We start from the raw sequence: 18832 nt of genomic DNA, 5'->3' as shown, positions 1-18832 counted from the left end.
TAAAGTTATATGAAAATAACTCCAAAACCAAACGTGCATTATGTCCAAAATTGCCTGTAATATTGTATAGATGTGAGTTTTACTAGAATCAGGTTTGCAAATACAAAAATTGGGTTTTATGACAGTATACTGTCACACTCAATATGACAGTATAACTGTCATACTAAATCCATCCATTTTCTTCCGCTTATCCGAGGTCGGGTTGCGGGGGCAGCAGCCTAAGCAGAGAGCCCAGACTTCCCTCTCCCCAGCCACTTCGTCCAGCTCTTCTCGGGGGATCCCGAGGCGTTCCCAGGCCATAGTCTTTCCAATGTATCCTAGGTCTTCCCCATGGCCTCCTGCCGTTCGGACCTAGGGAGGCGTTCGGGTGGCATCCTGAGCAGATGCCCGAACCACCTCATCTGGCTCCTCTCAATGTGGAGGAGCAGCGGCTTTACACTGAGTTCCTCCCAGATGACAGAGCTTCTCACCCTATCTCTAAGGGAGAGACCCACCACCCGGCGGAGGAAACTCATTTCGGCCGCTTGTACCCGTGACCTTGTCCTTTCGGTCATAACCCAAAGCTCATGACCATAGGTGAGGATGGGAACGTTGATCGACCGGTAAATTGAAAGCTTTTCCTTCTGGCTCAGCTCCTTCTTCACCACAACGGATCGATATAGCGTCCTCATTACTGAAGACGCCGCACCGATCCGCCTGTAGATCTCACAATCCACTCTATCCTCACTCGTGAACAAGACTCCTAGGTACTTCAACTCCTTCCCTTCGGGCAAGATCTCTTTCCCAACCTCGAGATGGCACTCCACCCTTTCCCGGGCGAGAACCATGGACTCGGACTTGGAGGTGCTGATTCTCATCCCAGTCGCTTCACTGCGAACCGATCCAATGAAAGCTGAAGATCTTGGCCAGTTGAAGCCATCAGGACCACATCATCTGCAAAAAGCAGAGACCTAATCCTGCAGCCACCAAACCAGGCGCAGTCATGGCGTTGAAGGGATCCTCAAAGCCATGACTGCGCCTAGATATTCTGTCCATTAAAGTTATGAACAGAATCGGTGACAAAGGGCAGCCTTGGCGGAGTCCAACCCTCACTGGAAAGGGGTCCGACATACTGCCGGCAATGCGGACCAAGCTTTGACACTGATCATACAGGGAGACACCCGCCACAATCAGACATGCCGATACTCCATACTCTCTGAGCACTCCCCACTGCCCCGTGGCCAAGGTCGAATGTCTTCTCCAAGTCCACAAAACTTATGTAGACTGGTTGGGCAAACTCCCATGCACACTCAAGGACCCTGCCGAGAGTATAGAGCTGGTCTACCGTTCCACGACCAGGACGAAAACCACACTGTTCGTCCTGGATCCGAGGTTCCTCCTCTCCATTACACATGAATAGACCTTACCGGGAAGGCTGAGGAGTGTGATCTACGATATTTGGAACACACCCTCCGGTTCCCCTTCTTAAAGAGAGGAACCACCACCCCGGTCTGCCAATCCAGAGGTACCGCCCCCGATGTAGACGCAATGTTGCAGAGTCTTGTCAACCAAGACTGCCCCACAGCATCCAGAGCCTTAAGGAACTCCGGACGGAGCTCATATCCCCGGGGCCTTGCCACCGAGGAGCTTTTTAACTACCTTGGCAACCTCAGCCCCAGAAATAGGAGAGCCCACCACAGACTTCCCAGGCACTGTTTCCTCATAGGAAGACGTGTTGGTGGGACTGAGGAGGTCTCGCTTGGCCTGTCGGTATGCCCACTGCCTCTGGAGTCCCATGAGCCAAAAGGACCCGGTGGCTCTTTCTTCAGCTTGACAGCATCCCTCACTGCTGGTGGATTACCGCCACGACAGGCACCAAACACCTTGCGGCCACAGCTTCAATCAACTGGCTCAACAAGAGAGGAACGGTCCAGAACATGGTCCACTCAGACTCAATGTCCAGCACCTCCCTCGTGACATGTTCAAAGTTCTTCCGGACATGTTCAAAGTTCTTCAGGAGACTCTGCTAGGTGTTCCCAGCAGACCCTTACAATGCGTTTGGGCCTGCCAGGTCTGACCGGCATCCTCCCCTACCATCGGAGCCAGCTCACCACCAGGTGGTGGTTGGTAGAAAGCTCTGCCCCTCTCTTCACCGAGTGTCCAAAACATGAGGCCGCAAATCCCATGACACAACTACAAAGTCAATCATGCGGCCGAGGGTGTCCTTGTGCCAAGTGCACATATGGACACCCTTATGTGTGAACATTGTGTTTGTTATGGACAATCCGTGACAAGCACAAAAGTCCAATAACAAAGCACCACTTGGGTTCAGATCCGGGTGGCCATTTTTCCCAATCACGACTCTCCAGGTTTCACTGTCGTTGCCAACATAGCGTTGAAGTCCACCAGCAGAACAAGGGAATCACCCGAGGGAGCACTCTCCAGTCCTCCCTCAAGGGAATCCAAAAAGAGTTGGTACTCTGAGCTGCTGTTTGGTGTGTAAACACAAACAACAGTCAGGACCCGTCACCCAACCCGACGGCTGAAGGAAGCTACCATCTCGTCTATTGGGTTTAAAGTCCAACGTGCAGGCTTTGAGCCGGGGGGCAACAAGAATTGCCACCCCAGCCTCGCATTAGTTGCAACGCCAGTGTGGAATCTCTTCCACTCTGGCGTTGCAAGTAATGAAAGTTCAGCTCAGTCCAGCCCTTCTGAGAGAACAAGTTCCAGAGCCCTTGCTGTGAGTCCAACTATATCTAGCCGGGAACGTCTCCACCTCAAGCACCAGCTCAGGCTCCTTTTCTCCCAGCGAGGTGACGTTCCATGTCCCAAGAGCGAGCTTATGTAGCCGATAATCGGACCACCAAGTGCCCTGCCTTCGGCTGCCGCCCAGCTCACACTGCACCCTCTATGACCCAGCCCATGAGTGGTGAGCCCTGGAGGGGGGATCCACGTTGCCTCTTCGAGCTGAGCACGGCTGGGCCCCAAGGGGACAGGCCCGTCAATCGCCATCGTGCCACACCTCTGGGCCTGGCTCCACAGGGGAGCCACGGTGACCTGCGTCCGGGCGAGAAAAAATCTAGGTCCTCAATTGTACTTTTAATAAAGGTCTTTGAGCTGCTCTTTGTCTGATCCCTCACCTAGGACCTGTTTGTCTTGGGAGACCCCGGACAACATAGTTCCTGGATCAGTGGGACACGCAAACCACAAAGGTGGCGGCTCAGAAAGCAGGTTATATAAATATAACTCCAAAACCAAACATGCAATATGTCTAAACATGCCTGTAATATTGTATCAATGTGACTTTTCCTAGAATCGGTTGTTTTTGTAAGGTTTGCAAATACAAAAATTAGGTTTTACTCACAATGACAAAATCACACTCAATATGACAGTTATTTAAACATAACTCATAAACCACACAAATAAATGGCTAATAATGCCTGAAATAATGAATCATTGGGAGTTTTACTGAGTTTTATATTTTGCAAACACAAAAAGTAGTTTTTTACTTGACTGTAATGTTATTAGAACCCTGAGATAATGGGAAAAAAGCAATAAAAATGTATTTAAACCTAACTCATAAACAACACATGCAAAATGGCTAATAATGCCTAGGGAGACATGTAACGTTGTTAGTTTAAAAAAAAAAGATATTTTGTAAAGATATCAAAGACACAAGCTAGTTTTTTTTATTCAATATGACAGTATAACAGTCATACTAAATATGAAAGTTATATAAACATAACTCCAAAACCAAACATGTGTCATGTCTAAAAATGCCTGTAATAATGTATTTATGTGAGTTTGTAAGGTTTGCAAAAACAAAAAGTAGTTTTTTACTCAATATGAAAATAATGTTCTTAGAATCCTGAGATAATGCGAATGTATTCAAACACAAATTTTAAACCAAACATGTAAAATGTCTAAAAATGCCTGTAATATTGAATCTATATAAGTTTTACTAGAATCAATTGTTTTTGTAAGGTTTGCAAATACAAAAATTAGGTATAAAAATTAGACATTAAAACTGTAACACTCAATATGACAATTATTTATTTATAACTCCTAACCACACATGAAACATGTCTAATAATGCGTGAAAAAAATTATCTTTGTGAGTGTTACTAGAAACATTTTCTTTTGTAAGGTTTGCAAAGACAGGTTAGTTTTTTTTTTACTCAATATGACAGTATAACTGCCACACTCAATATGACAGTTATTTAAACATAACTCTTAAACTACACATGAAAAATGATTAACATTGCCTGAAATAATGCATTCTTGTAAGTTTTACTCGAAACATATGCTTTTTTAAGGCTTGCAAACACAAAAATTATTTCTTTACTCATCAATATGACAGTAATGTTCTAAAATTCTGAGAAAATACGAACAAATTAAAAAAAATGATTCCAACATAATTCCTAAACCAAACATGCAAAATGTCTAAAAATGTCTGTAATATTGAATCCATGTGAGTTTAACTAGATTTAAATGATTTTGTAAGGTTTGCAAATACATAAATTAGGTTTTACTTACTATGTCATAACTGACAGTATATGACAGTTATTTAACCATAACTCAAACCACACATGAAAAATGGCTAATAATGCCTGAAATAATGCATCCTTGGCCGTTTTACTCGAAACACATGCTTTTTTAAATCTTTCAAACACAAAAAGTAGTTTTTTTACTCAATATAACTGTAATGTTCTTAAAATCCTGAGATAATGCGAAAAAAGCAATAAAAATGTATTTAAACATTACTCCTAAACAACATATGCAAAATGGCTAATAATGCCTGGAAACATGTATCTTTGTTAGTTTTACTGGAAAAATGATCTTTTGTAAAGTTTGTAAGCCAGTTTTTTTTTATTCAATATGACAGTATAACAGTCATACTAAATATAAAAGTTATATAAACATAACTCCAAAACCAAACATGTGTCATGTCTAAAAATGTCTGTAATAATGTATTTATGTGAGTTTGTAAGGTTTGCAAAAACAAAAAGTAGTTTTTTACTCAATATGAAAGTAATGATCTTAGAATCCTGAGATAATGCGAAAAAAGCAATAAAAATGTATTTAAACATAATTCCTAAACAACCCATGCAAAATGGGTAATAATGCCTGGAGACATGTATCTTTGTTAGTTTTACTAGAAAAATGATCTTTTGTAAAGTTTGCAAAGACACAAGCTAGTTTTTTTTAATTCAATATGACAGTGTAACAGTCATACTAAATATGAAAGTTATATAAACATAACTCCAAAACCAAACATGTGTCATGTCTAAAAATGCCTGTAATAATGTATTAATGTGAGTTTGTAAGGTTTGCAAAAACAAAAAGTAGTTTTTTCCTCAATATGAAAGTAAGGATTTTAGAATCCTGAGATAATGCGAAAAAGCAATAAAAATGTATTTAAACATAATTCCTCAACAACCCATGCAAAATGGGTAATAATGCCTGGAGACATGTATCTTTGTGAGTTTTACTAGAAAAATTATCTTTTGTAAAGTTTGCAAAGACACAAGCTAGTTTTTTTTAATTCAATATGACAGTATTGGTCATACTAAATATGAAAGTTATATAAACATAACTCCAAAACCAAACATGTGTCATGTCTAAAAATGCCTGTAATAATGTATTAATGTGAGTTTGTAAGGTTTGCAAAAACAAAAAGTAGTTTTTTACTCAATATGAAAGTAATGATCTTAAAATCCTGAGATAATGCGAAAAAAGCAATAAAAATGTATTTAAACATAATTCCTAAACAACCCATGCAAAATGGGTAATAATGCCTGGAGACATGTATCTTTGTTAATTTTACTAGAAAAATGATATTTTGTAAAGTTTGCAAAGACACAAGCTAGTTTTTTTTTAATTCAATATGACAGTATAACAGTCATATTAAATATAAAAGTTATATAAACATAACTCCAAAACCAAACATGTGTCATGTCTAAAAATGCCTGTAATAATGTATTTATGTGAGTTTGTAAGGTTTGCAAAAACAAAAAGTAGTTTTTTACTCAATATGAAAGTAATGATCTAAGAATCCTGAGATAATGCGAAAAAAGCAATAAAAATGTATTTAAACATAATTCCTAAACAACCCATGCAAAATGGGTAATAATGCCTGGAGACATGTATCTTTGTTAGTTTTACTAGAAAAATGATCTTTTGTAAAGTTTGCAAAGACACAAGCTAGTTTTTTTTTATTCAATATGACAGTATAACAGTTATACTAAATATAAAAGTTATATAAACATAACTCCAGAACCAAACGTGTGTCATGTCTAAAATTGCTTATAATAATGTATTCATGTGGGTTTGTAAGGTTTGCAAAAACAAAAAGTAGTGTTTTACTCAATATGAAAGTAATGATCTTAGAATCCTGAGATAATGCGAAAAAAGCAACACAAATGTATTCAAACACAATTTTTAAACCAAACATGCAAATTGTCTAAAAATGCCTGTAATATTGAATTTATGTAAGTTTTACTAGAATCAATTGTTTTTGTAAGGTTTGCAAATACTAATATTCGGTTTTACACATAATGACATTATAACTTTAACACTCAATATGAAAGTTATTTAATTATAACTCCTAAATACACATGAAACATGTCTAATAGTGTGAAAAAAATTATCTTTGTGAGTGTTGCTGGAAACATTTTCTTTTGTAAGGTTTGCAAAGACACAAGTTACATTTTTTTAACTCAATATGACAGTATAACGCCACACTCAATATGACAGTTATTTAAACATAACTGCTAAACCACACCTGAAAAATGGCTAATAATGCCTGAAATTATACATCTTTGGGAGTTTTACTGGAAACATATGCTTTTTTTAAGGCTTGCAAACACAAAAATTATTTTTTTACTCAATATGACAGTAATGTTCTAAAAATCCTGAGATAATGTGAAAAAAGCAATACAAATGTATTACAACATAATTCCTAAACCAAACATGCAAAATGTCTGAAAATGCCTGTAATATTGAATCCATGAAAATTGGGTTTTATGACAAACACAAGTTCGTTTTTTACTCAATATAACAGTTTAGCTGTCATACTATATATGAAAGTTATATAAACATAACTCCAAAACCAAACCATTATGTCCAAAACTGCCTGTAATATTGTATATATGTGAGTTTTACCAGAATCAGGGTTGCAAATACAAAAATTGGGTTTTATGACAGTATACTGTCACACTCAATATGACAGTTATTTAAACATAACTCAAACAACACATGCAAAATAGCTAATAATGCCTGGAGCATGTATCTTAGTTAGTTTTACTAGAAAAAATGTATTTTGTAAGGTTTGCAAAGACACAAGTTAGATGTTGTTTTTATTCAATATGACAGTATAACTGTCATACTAAATATGAAAGTTATATAAACATAACTCTAAAACCAAACATGCATTGTGTCTAAAAATGCCTGTAATATTGTATCTCTGTGAGTTTAACTAGATTTAGTTGTTTTTGTAAGGTTTGCAAATACAAAATAAGGGTTTTACTCACTATGACAGTTTACTGTCACACTCAATCTGACAGTTATTTATTTAAACATAACTCCTAAACCACACATGCAAAATGGCTAATAATGCCTGGAGATATGTATCTTTGTGAGTTTTACTAGAAACATTATATTGTGTAAGGTTTAGTTAGTTTTTGAACTCAATCTGACAGTATAACTGTCATTCTAAATCCATCCATTTTCTTCCGCTTATCCGAGGTCGGGTTGCAGGGGCAGCAGCCTGAGCAGAAAATCCCAGACTTCCCTCTCCCCAGCCACTTCGTCCAGCTCTTCTCGGGGTATTCCGAGGCGTTCCCAGGCCAGCCGGGGACATAGTCTTTCCAATGTGTCCTAGGTCTTCCCCGTGGCCTCCTGCCACACCTCCCTAGAGGCGTTCGGGTGGCATCCTGAGCAGATGCCCGAACCACCTCATGGCTCCTCTCAATGTGGAGGAGCAGCGGGTTTACTTTGAGTTCCTCCCGGATGACAGAGCTTCTCACCCTGTCTCTAAGGGAGAGACCCACCACCCGGCAGAGGAAACGCATTTCGGCCGCTTGTCCTTTCGGTCATAACCCAAAGCTGGGAACTTAGATCGACGGTAAATTGAGAGCTTTTCCTTCTGGCTCAGCTCCTTCTTCACCACAACGGATCGATATAGCGTCCTCAATACTGAAGACGCCGAACCAAACCGCCTGTGGATCTCTCGATCCACTCTATCCTCACTCGTGAACAAGACTTGTTGGTACTTGAACTCCTCCACTTGGGGCAAGATCTCCTCCCCAACCTGGAGATGGCACTCGACCCTTTCCTGCGCGAGAACCATGGACTTGGACTTGGAGGTGCTGATTCTCATCCCAGTCGTTTCACACTCAAGGACCCTGCCGAGAGTATAGACCTGGTCTACCGTTCCACGACCAGGACGAAAACCACACTGTTCGTCCTGGATCCGAGTTTCCTCCTCTCCAGTACACATGAATAGACCTTACCGGGAAGGCTGAGGAGTGTGTTTCACGATAGTTGGAACACACCCTCCGGTTCCCCTTCTTAAAGAGAGGAACCACCACCCTGGTCTGCCAATCCAGAGGTACCGCCCCCAATGTTCACGCGATGTTGCAGAGTCTTGTCAACCAAGACAGCCCCACAGTATCCAGAGCCTTAAGGAACTCATCCACCACCGGGGCCTTGCCACAGAGGAGCTTTTTAACTACCTAGGCAACCTAAGCCCCAGAAATAGGAGAGTCCACCACAGATTCCCCTGGCACTGCTTGGCCTGTCGGTATGCCCGTTGCCTCTGGAGTCCCATGAGCCAAAAGGACCCGATAGGCTCTTTCTTCAGCTTGACGGCATCCCTCCCTGCTGGTGGCCAACAGCGAGTTCTAGGATTACCGCCACGACAGGCACCAAACACCTTGCGGCCACAGCTCCAATCAGCAGGCTCGACAAGAGAGGCACGGAACATGGTCCACTCAGACTCAATGTCCAGCACCTCCCTCGTGACATGTTCAAAGTTCTTCCTTATGTTTGAACATTGTGTTTGTTATGGACAATCCGTGACGAGCACAAAAGTCCAATAACAAAGCACCACTTGGGTTCAGATCCGGGTGGCCATTTTTCCCAATCACGACTCTCCAGGTTTCACTGTCCTTGCCAACATGAGCATTGAAGTCCCCCAACAGAACAAGGGAATCACCCGAGGGAGCACTCTCCAGTACTCCCTCAAGGGAATCCAAAAAGAGTGGGTACTCTGAGCTGCTGTTTGGTGCGTAAACACAAACAACAGTCAGGACCCGTCACCCAACCCGAAGGCGGAGGGAAGCTACCATCTCGTCTACTGGGTTAAAGTCCAACGTGCAGGCTTTGAGCAACAACAATTGCCACCCCAGCCTCTCATTGCTTGCAACGCCAGAGTGGAAGAGAGTCCAGCCCCTCTTGAGAGAACAGGTTCCAGAGCCCTTGCTGTGCGTCGAAGTGAGTCCAACTATATCTACCCGGAACTTCTTCACCTCGCGCACCAGCTCAGGCTCTTTCCCTCCCAGCGAGGTGATGTTCCACGTCCCAAGAGCGAGCTTATGTAGCCGATAATCGGACCGCCAAGTGCCCTGCCTTCGGCTGCCGCCCAGTTCACACTGCATCCGACCTCTATGACCTCAATGGGCCCATGAGTGGTGAGCCCATTGGAGGGTTGACCCACGTTGCCTCTTCGAGCTGAGCCCGGCAGGGCCCCAAGGAGACAGGCCCGGCCACCAGTCGCTCGCCATCGTGCCCCACCTCTGCGCCTGGCTCCACAGGGGAGCCACGGTGACCTGCGCCTGGGTGAGAAAAAATCTAGGTCCTCGATTTGTACTTTTCATAAAGGTCTTTGAGCTGCTCTTTGTCTGATCCCTCACCTAGGACCTTTTCTCAGGGGATCCCGAGGCGTTCCCAGGCCAGCCGGGAGACATAGTGTTCCCAGTGTGTCCTGGGTCTTCCCCGTGGCCTCCAGGATGACAGAGCTTCACCTTCACCAGGGGTGTCAAACTCAAATACAGAGTGGGCCAAAGTTTAAAACTGAACAAAGCCGCGGGCCAAGGTTGAACAAATTAACCTTTTAATAGGGACCCAAACAAGTTTTGCATTGAATATTGAACAAGCAAGGCTTATATAACTTTATAGCGACATGCAAAATGGAGTTTCAAATAATAATAATAATAATTAAAAAATATAAATTGCATATCAAATACAATTTAAATAAAAATTGAATGCCTCTTTTCTATTTGCAGCCTTCTGAGGTAAATATCAACATTAACTTTTTCCACAGGCTAATAAATTTGAAAATAAAATAACAATGAATAAAACAACCATTCAGGACTTTAAACTGCTCAGTTTGCAACACACTGATCTAATTTGATGTGCCCAAGCCAGATACCTGGCATCTTTTTTTAGATGCTAGTTCTTTAATGTCGGGGCTCAGGCTTTGAGCTGAGGCAACTTTCATTATCGAACGAAGGTGTTCAACAGTCATATCTCATACACCCAATTCTAACATCATTCACACCCAGTCACAAGATATGTGCTGCTTCAGCACGCATACGCAAATGAATGCAACGCATACTTCATCAACAGCGATACAGGTTACACTGAGGGTGCCAGTATAAAAAACTTTAACACTGTTAGAAATATACGCCACACTGTGAACCCACACCAAACAAAAATAAAAATCACTTTTCGGGAGAACATCCGCACCGTAACATAACATAAACACAAAAGAACAAATACCCAGAATCTTTTGCAGCACTAACTCTTTCGGGACGCTACAAAATACACCCCCGCTACCACCAAACCTCCCCCCCCCCCCCCCCCCCCCCACACACACACACCTTGTAGCGTCCCGGAAGATTTAGTGCTACAAAGGGTTCTGGGTATTTGTTGTGTTGTGTTTATGTTGTGTTACGGTGCGGATGCTCTCCCGAAATGTGTTTGTCATTCTTGTTTGGTGTGGATTCACAGTGTGGCGTATATTTCTAAAAGTGTTAAAGTTTTTTATTTGGCTACCGTCAGTGTAACCTGTATCGCTGTTGATGAAGTATGCGTTGCATTCAATTGTGTGTGGGTGCAGAAGCTGCACTGACATGAAACTGGGCCGGCACTCGTTTGACTAGCTGAAAAAAAAAAAAAAAAAAAATTCGGGAGGAGTGCTGGAGTCACTCCCGGGAGGGTTGGCAAGTATTAGAAGTAGCGGTGAATGCGGTGTTACCGCGGCACTGCCTCAATGTATAATCGCCGGTCCAGCTTTAGTGTTAATTTGATATTGCCTCAAGGGCCAAGTCAAATTACACGTTGGGCCAAATTTGGCCCACGGGCCAGAGTTTGACACCCATGACCTTCACTGTAAAAAATTACTGTAAAAATAAAAAATAAAATTACAGTTGTATACTCCATCCATCCATCCATTTTCTACCGCTTATTCCCTTCGGGGTCGCGGGGGGCGCTGGAGCCTATCTCAGCTACAAGTCGCCACCTCATCGCAGGGCCAACACAGATAGACAGACAACATTCACACTCACATTCACACACTAGGGCCAATTTAGTGTTGCCAATCAACCTATCATGTTCTTCTTAAATGCAGTTAAGTACTGTAAATTTTGTTGCATTTTTCAAAAAATATCGACCAGCAGTAAGTTACTGTAAAACCTACAGTGTAATTCAGTATTTTTCAGACTTGTTTCTTGGGTCCGCCCACAATTCGTCCAACCGAGCTTCATTTCACCTGGCCGACCCTGCTAAATCCATCCTACTGCATCGTGTGTTTTTGATAACAAGGTAAGAGTCAGTTGTACCTTGATGTGTCATTTTCTGTTTGAATTACTTTATATATATATTTATAAAGTCCGAAATGTCAGCATCACAGACACTATCGTTGACCACGCGCATGTACCACCGCATGCTAGCTAGCTAAGTTTTCTTCTTTTTTGTCATAGTCATCATAAAAGATGATAACTTGCCACATATGTGCTACGACTTGCAGCAATGTATTTGCGTATGTTAGACACATGCGAAGTCATAGTTGTATGCCTAATGCATCGTTTAAGTGTGCTTTCCCTAAATGCACAAGAGTTTTTTCCAACTTCTCAGCCTTCAAAACTCACAGCCGTCGTCATAAATATGGCAAGAGTAGGACTGATATGTATAGCGCAGAAGGTTTACCTTGTAATATTGTCTCATGTAGCGCGAAGTGCGATGATATACGGGCCCTTCTCCTGCATTTGAAAAGTCATATTACCGAAGGTAGGACAGTTACGTGCCCCTTCAGTCAATGTGAAAAAAGATTTACAGTTAAGTCTACTTTCACATCGCACGCGTCAAGGAAGCACTACGGCTACACTGAACGAAGTTTGACTTGATCAACAGCAAATCCAAGCAGCTCTTGTGTTATTAACACTGATGATGACTATTGTGATATGCAACTTGAGAATTCAGGGTATTCCTGTTATGAAGACATGGAGGTCTACTTGCATTAAAAAAATGTTCACAGCACTGAAAAAAGGTTGAGAACCACTGCCTTAGGACAGTGGTTCTCAACTTTTTTTCAGTGATGTACCCCTGTGAACATTTTTTAAATTCAAGTACCCCCTAATCAGAGCAAAGCATTTTTGGTTGAAAAAAAGAGATAAAGAAGTAAAATACAACACTATGTCATCAGTTTCTGATTCATTAAATTGTATAACAGTGCAAAATATTGCTCATTTGTTGTGGTCTTTCTTGAACTATTTGGAAAAAAAGATATAAAAATAACTAAAAACTTGTTGAAAAATAAACAAGTGATTCAATTATAAATAAAGATTTTTACACATAGAAGTAATCAACTTAAAGTGCCCTCTTTGGGGATTGCAATAGAGATCCATCTGGATTCATGAACTTCATTCTCAACATTTCTTCACAAAAAAAGAAATCTTTAACATCAATATTTATGGAACATGTCCACTACGCTTTAACCAAGCCTCCATTGTTTTCTACATGGATAGTTGATTGACAGTTGGTGCCATGTGGCACCGCCAGGTAGAGTCAAACCATCATGTCATGGGGGAAACTCTGGCTTTATGGTAATGAATGGAATAGCCTACTTGATTAGTTGTTCAGTTTATGAACTTACATTCATATTTTGTCGAAGTATTATTCAATAAATATATTTATAAAGGATTTTTGAATTGTTGCTATTTTTAGAATATTTAAAAAAAATCTCACATACCCCTTGGCATACCTTCAAGTACCCCCAGGAGTACGCGTACCCCCATTTGAGAACCACTGCCTTAGGAGACTAGATGTAAACAGAGTAAAGAGAGAGAGAGTGAGGTGGCCATTCCAAATACTTTTAAAATGCTACCCATATTGGATACTGTTTAGGAACATAAACTGCATTTCTTGACTGTACCAGTTGCTGGTGACAAAGTCACAATAAAACGTTGGATGATCAGCATGGAAGGTGATGTCATCTGCAAAGGCGTCCAACCTAGCTTAATCTCAGGGCTTGCTGCCCTTCTTGCCACCTACTATGTGTTCAACTTGGAATACCAAGAGGAAGGTCCTCGGACATTGGAATTTGTTCAAAGGTAAATCCTCTTGATACTGTTAAAATACTGTTAGGATATTTTATTTTATATTTCTCACCTCTGTTCAGGAATTTGACTTGTCATTTCCCCAATTGTGTACCTTAAATCAATGACTCTTCTGTTCCTTTGTGTACCTTCTTATTAGGGACCGAAGCACCAGTTTGACTCTAGGATACAGAGAAGGTAGGTAATGTGCAGGTAAAGATATGTTGACTGGGTCAAAGAAGGAAGCACCTGTTTGACCCCAGGATGCAGAAAAAGTAGGTAATTTGCAGGTAAAGATATGTTGACTGGATGATGGCAGGAAGCACCAGCTTGACCCGAGAATGCAGAGCAAGTAGGTAATGTGCGGGTGAAGATATGTTGAATGGGTAAAGGCAGGAAGCACCAGTGTGACCCCACCATGCAGGGAAGGTAGGTAATGTGCGGGTGAAGGTATGTTGAATGGGTGAAAGAAGGAAGCGCATGTGTGGTCGAGGCCCTGCAGACAAGGTAGGTATGTGCAGGTGAAGATATGTTGTATGGTGAAAGAAAGAAGCACCAGTGTGACCCAAGGATGCAGGGAAGGTAGGTAATGTGCAGGTAAAGATATGTTGAATGGGTGAAGGCAGGAAACACCAGCTAGACGCCAGGATACAGAGAAGGTAGGTAATGTGCAGGTAAAGATATGTTGAATGAGTAAAGGCAGGAAACACCAGCTTGACTCCAGGATACAGAGAAGGTAGGTAATGTGCAGGTAACGATATGTTGAATGGGTAAAGGTAGAAAGCACTAGCGTGACCACACTATGCAGAGAAGGTAGGTAATGTGCAGGTAAAGATATGTTGAATGGGTAAAGGCAAGAAGCACCAGTGTGACCCCAGGATGCAGAGAAGATAGGTAATGAGCAGGTAACGATATGTTAAATGGGTGAAAGCAGGAAACATCAGCGTAAATACACGGTCCCGTAGATGGAGAGAAAACATAAATAGAGAGAGGGATTGGGGAGGCTTTAGCATTGTCTTCCTCTCTGAATTTGTCTTAATGGGTTTTAGAGCATTCACTCATCTACAGCTGTGGTTATGGTATAGGCTCACATATATCCTAAAATTGATATTAATATTTGTGCAGTGCATATTCCTAAATAACAATGTGAGGGGGGTTCTGTATCGACTGCAAGTAATCTTCAATCACAACAGAATATCTAATATGCTTTCTCTCTTTTTTAGGCGATTCATTGGCGTTAACCCTGAGAGGGGAACAAAGGCTAGCCAGGGAAAGGTGGTGTCCAAGAAGCTGGTCCAGAAAAAGGCAGCAACTGTAAATCCTCACGTAGCCACCCTTATAAAACATCTCACAGACTTTGAGTGGGGCTTTATGTAGCCGACAACTAAACACTGGACTCGTGTTCAGTGTTTTGTCTCCAGTTAGAAATTAAGTGGACATGTTATAAATGTTAAAATGCTTTACTGAAAATAAGAAGAATGCACTAAATGTACTTTGAATGTACTTGATGCACAATAAATAATTGGTTAATAAAAACATAATCTTGCAAGGCCATTTCTCCAGTCATTTTTATGCCAGCAGATTGCAGGGATTTTGATTTTGAAAAATTAAAAGTTCAACTCATTAACTTCTAGTGGCATTATACTGTAAAGCTCAGTCTATAGTGCTTACAATTATTTTACTGTAATTAACTGTTAATGGATATTACAGTAGATACACTAAAATAACAGTGTAATGCCGCTAAACAGATGACAGTATTATGCTGTGAAGCGTATATTTGATACAGCACAGTACTGTGATACTTTTTACAGTAATAAACTGTAGTGATAAATCACAGTATGTGTGCTGTAGAAAAACAGTTTTATACTGGAACCATTAGCTGCCAGTAGGTTACTGTAATTAAACGGTGAAAATTCTTACAGTAAGGGAGAGACCCGCCACCCAGCGGAGAAAACTCATTTCGGCCGCTTGTACCCGTGATGTTGTCCTTTCGGTCATAACCCAAAGCTCATGACCATAGGTGAGGATGGGAACGTAGATTGACCGGTAAATTGAGAGCTTTTCCCTCTGGCGCAGCTCCTTCTTACCACAACGAATCGATATAGCGTCCTCATTACTGAAGACGCCGCACCGATCAGCCTGTGCATCTCACGATCCACTCTTCCCTCACTCATGAACAAGACTCCAGGTACTTGAACTCATCCACTTGGGGCAAGATCTCCTGCCCAACCTCGAGATGGCACTCCACCCTTTCCTGGGCGAGAACCTCGGACTTGGAGGTGCTGATTCTCATCCCAGTCGCTTCACACTCGGCTGCGAACCAATCCAATGAGAGCTGAAGATCCTGGCCAGTTAAAGCCATAAGGACCACATCATCTGCAAAAAGGAGAGACCTAATCCTGCAGCCACCAAACCGGATCCCCTCAACGCCATGACTGCGCCTAGAAATTCTGTCCATAAAATTTATGAACACATTTGGTGACAAAGGGCAGCCAACTTATTGCTGGCAATGCGGACCCAGCTCTGACACTGATCATACAGGGAGCGACTCGCCACAATCAGACATGCCGATACCCCATACTATCTGAGCACTCCCCACAGGACTTCCCGGAGTGGCCACGGTCGAATGTCTTCTCCAAGTCCACAAAGCACATGTAGACTGGTTGGACAAACTCCCATGCACACTCAAGGACCCTGCCGAGAGTATAGAGCTGGTCTACCGTTCCACGACCAGGACGAACACCACACTGTTCGTCCTGGATCCGAGGTTCCTCCTCTCCAGTACACATGAATAGACCTTACCGGGAAGGCTGAGGAGTGTGATCTACGATAGTTGGAACACACCCTCCGGTTCCCCTTCTTAAAGAGAGGAACCACCACCCCGGTCTGCCAATCCAGAGGTACCGCCCCTGATGTCCACGCGATGTTGCAGAGTCTTGTCAACTAAAACAGCCCCACAGCATCCAGAGCCTTAAGAGCTCATCCACCCCCGGGGCCTTGCCACCGAGGAGCTTTTAAAACTACCTTGGCAACCTCAGCCCCAGAAATAGGAGAGCCCACCACAGATTCCCCAGGCACTGCTTGGCCTGTCGGTATGCCCGCTGCCTCTGGAGTCCCATGAGCCAAAAGGACCAGATAAGCTCTTTCTTCAGCTTGACGGCATCCCGCACTGCTGGTGGCCACCAGCGGGTTCTAGGATTACCGCCACGACAGGCACCAAACACCTTGCGGCCACAGCTCCAATCAGCTGGCTTGACAAGAGAGGCACGGAACATGATCCATTCAGACTCAATGTCCAGCACCTCCTTTGTGACATGTTCAAAGTTCCTCCGGAGGTGGAAAAAGAAACTCTCTCTGACAGGAGACTCTGCTAGGCATTCCCAAAAGACTCTCACAATGCGTTTGGGCCTGCCAGGTCTGTCCGGGATCCTACCCCACCATCGGAGCCAGCTCACCAGGTGGTGATCGGTAGAAAGCTCGCCCCTCTCTTCACCCGAGTGTCCAAAACATGAGGCCGCAAATCCCATGACACAACTACAAAGTCAATAATGGAACTGCGGCCGAGGGTGTCCTGGTGCCAAGTGCACATATGGACACCCTTATGTTTGAACTTTGTGTTTGTTATGGACAATCCGTGACGAGCACAAAAGTCCAATAACAAAGCACCACTTGGGTTCAGATCCGGGTGGCCATTTTTCCCAATCACGACTCTCCAGGTTTCAAAGTCGTTGCCAACATGAGCGTTGAAGACCCCCAGCAGAACAAGGGAATCACCCGAGGGAGCACTCTCAAGGGAATCCAAAAAGAGTGGGTACTCTGAGCTGCTGTTTGGTGCGTAAACACCAACAACAGTCAGGACCCATCACCCAACCCGAAAGCGGAGGGAAGCTACCATCTCGTCTTCTGGGTTAAGTCCAACGTGCAGGCTTTGAGCTGGGGGGCAACAAGAATTGCCAACCCAGCCTCTCATTACTTGCAACGCCAGAGTGGAAGAGAGTCCAACCCCTCTTGAGAGAACAGGTTCCAGAGCCCTTGCTGTGCGTCGAAGTGAGTCCAGCTTTATCTAGCCGGGAACTTCTCCACCTCGCGAGGTGACGTTCCACGTCCCAAGAGCGAGCTTATGTAGCCGATAATCGGACCGCCAAGTGCCCTGCCTTCGGCTTCCGCCCAGCTAACACTGCACCCGACCTCTGTGACCCAGCCCATGAGTGGTGAGCCTATTGCAGGGGGGACCCACGTTGCCTCTTCGAGCTGGGCCCCATGGGCACCAGTCGCTCGCCATCGTGCCCCACCTCTGGGCCTGGCTCCACAGGGGAGCCACGGTGACCTGCGTCCGGGCGAGAAAATATCTAGGTCCTCGATTTGTACTTTTCATAAAGGTCTTTGAGCTGCTCTTTGTCTGATTCCTCACCTAGGACCTGTTTGTCTTGGGGGACCCTACCAGGGGGCATAGAAGCCCCCGGACAACATAGCTCCTAGGATCAGTGGGACACGCAAACCACAAAGGTGGCGGCTCAGAAAGCAGGTTATATAAACATAACTCCAAAACCAAACATGCAAGATGTCTAAACATGCCTGTAATATTGTATCAATGTGAGTTTTACTAGAATCGGTTGTTTTTTTAAGGCTTGCAAACACAAAAGGTTTTTTTTACTCAATATGACAGTAAGTTCTTAAAATGCTGAGATAATGTGAAAAAAACAATACAAATGTATTCCAACATGATTCCTAAACCAAACATGCAAAATGTCTAAAAATGCCTGTAATATTGAATCCATGTGAGTTTTACTAGAATCATTTGTTTTTGTAAGGTTTGCAAATACAAAAATTGAGTTTTATGACTGACACAAGTTAGTTTTTTTACTCATTATAACAGTATAGATGTCATACTATATATTAAAGTTATATGAACATAACTCCAAAACCAAACGTGCATTATGTCCAAAATTGCCTGTAATATTGTATAGATGTGAGTTTTACTAGAATCAGGTTTGCAAATACAAAAATTGGGTTTTATGACAGTATACTGTCACACTCAATATGACAGTATAACTGTCATACTAAATCCATCCATTTTCTTCCGCTTATCCGAGGTCGGGTTGCGGGGGCAGCAGCCTAAGCAGAGAGCCCAGACTTCCCTCTCCCCAGCCACTTCGTCCAGCTCTTCTCGGGGGATCCCGAGGCGTTCCCAGGCCATAGTCTTTCCAATGTATCCTAGGTCTTCCCCATGGCCTCCTGCCGTTTGGACCTAGGGA

The sequence above is a fragment of the Entelurus aequoreus genome, linkage group LG05 (genome assembly GCF_033978785.1).
Source record: "Entelurus aequoreus isolate RoL-2023_Sb linkage group LG05, RoL_Eaeq_v1.1, whole genome shotgun sequence".
NCBI classification, from domain to species: Eukaryota; Metazoa; Chordata; class Actinopteri; order Syngnathiformes; family Syngnathidae; genus Entelurus; species Entelurus aequoreus.
This window is presented reverse-complemented; position numbering follows the sequence as displayed.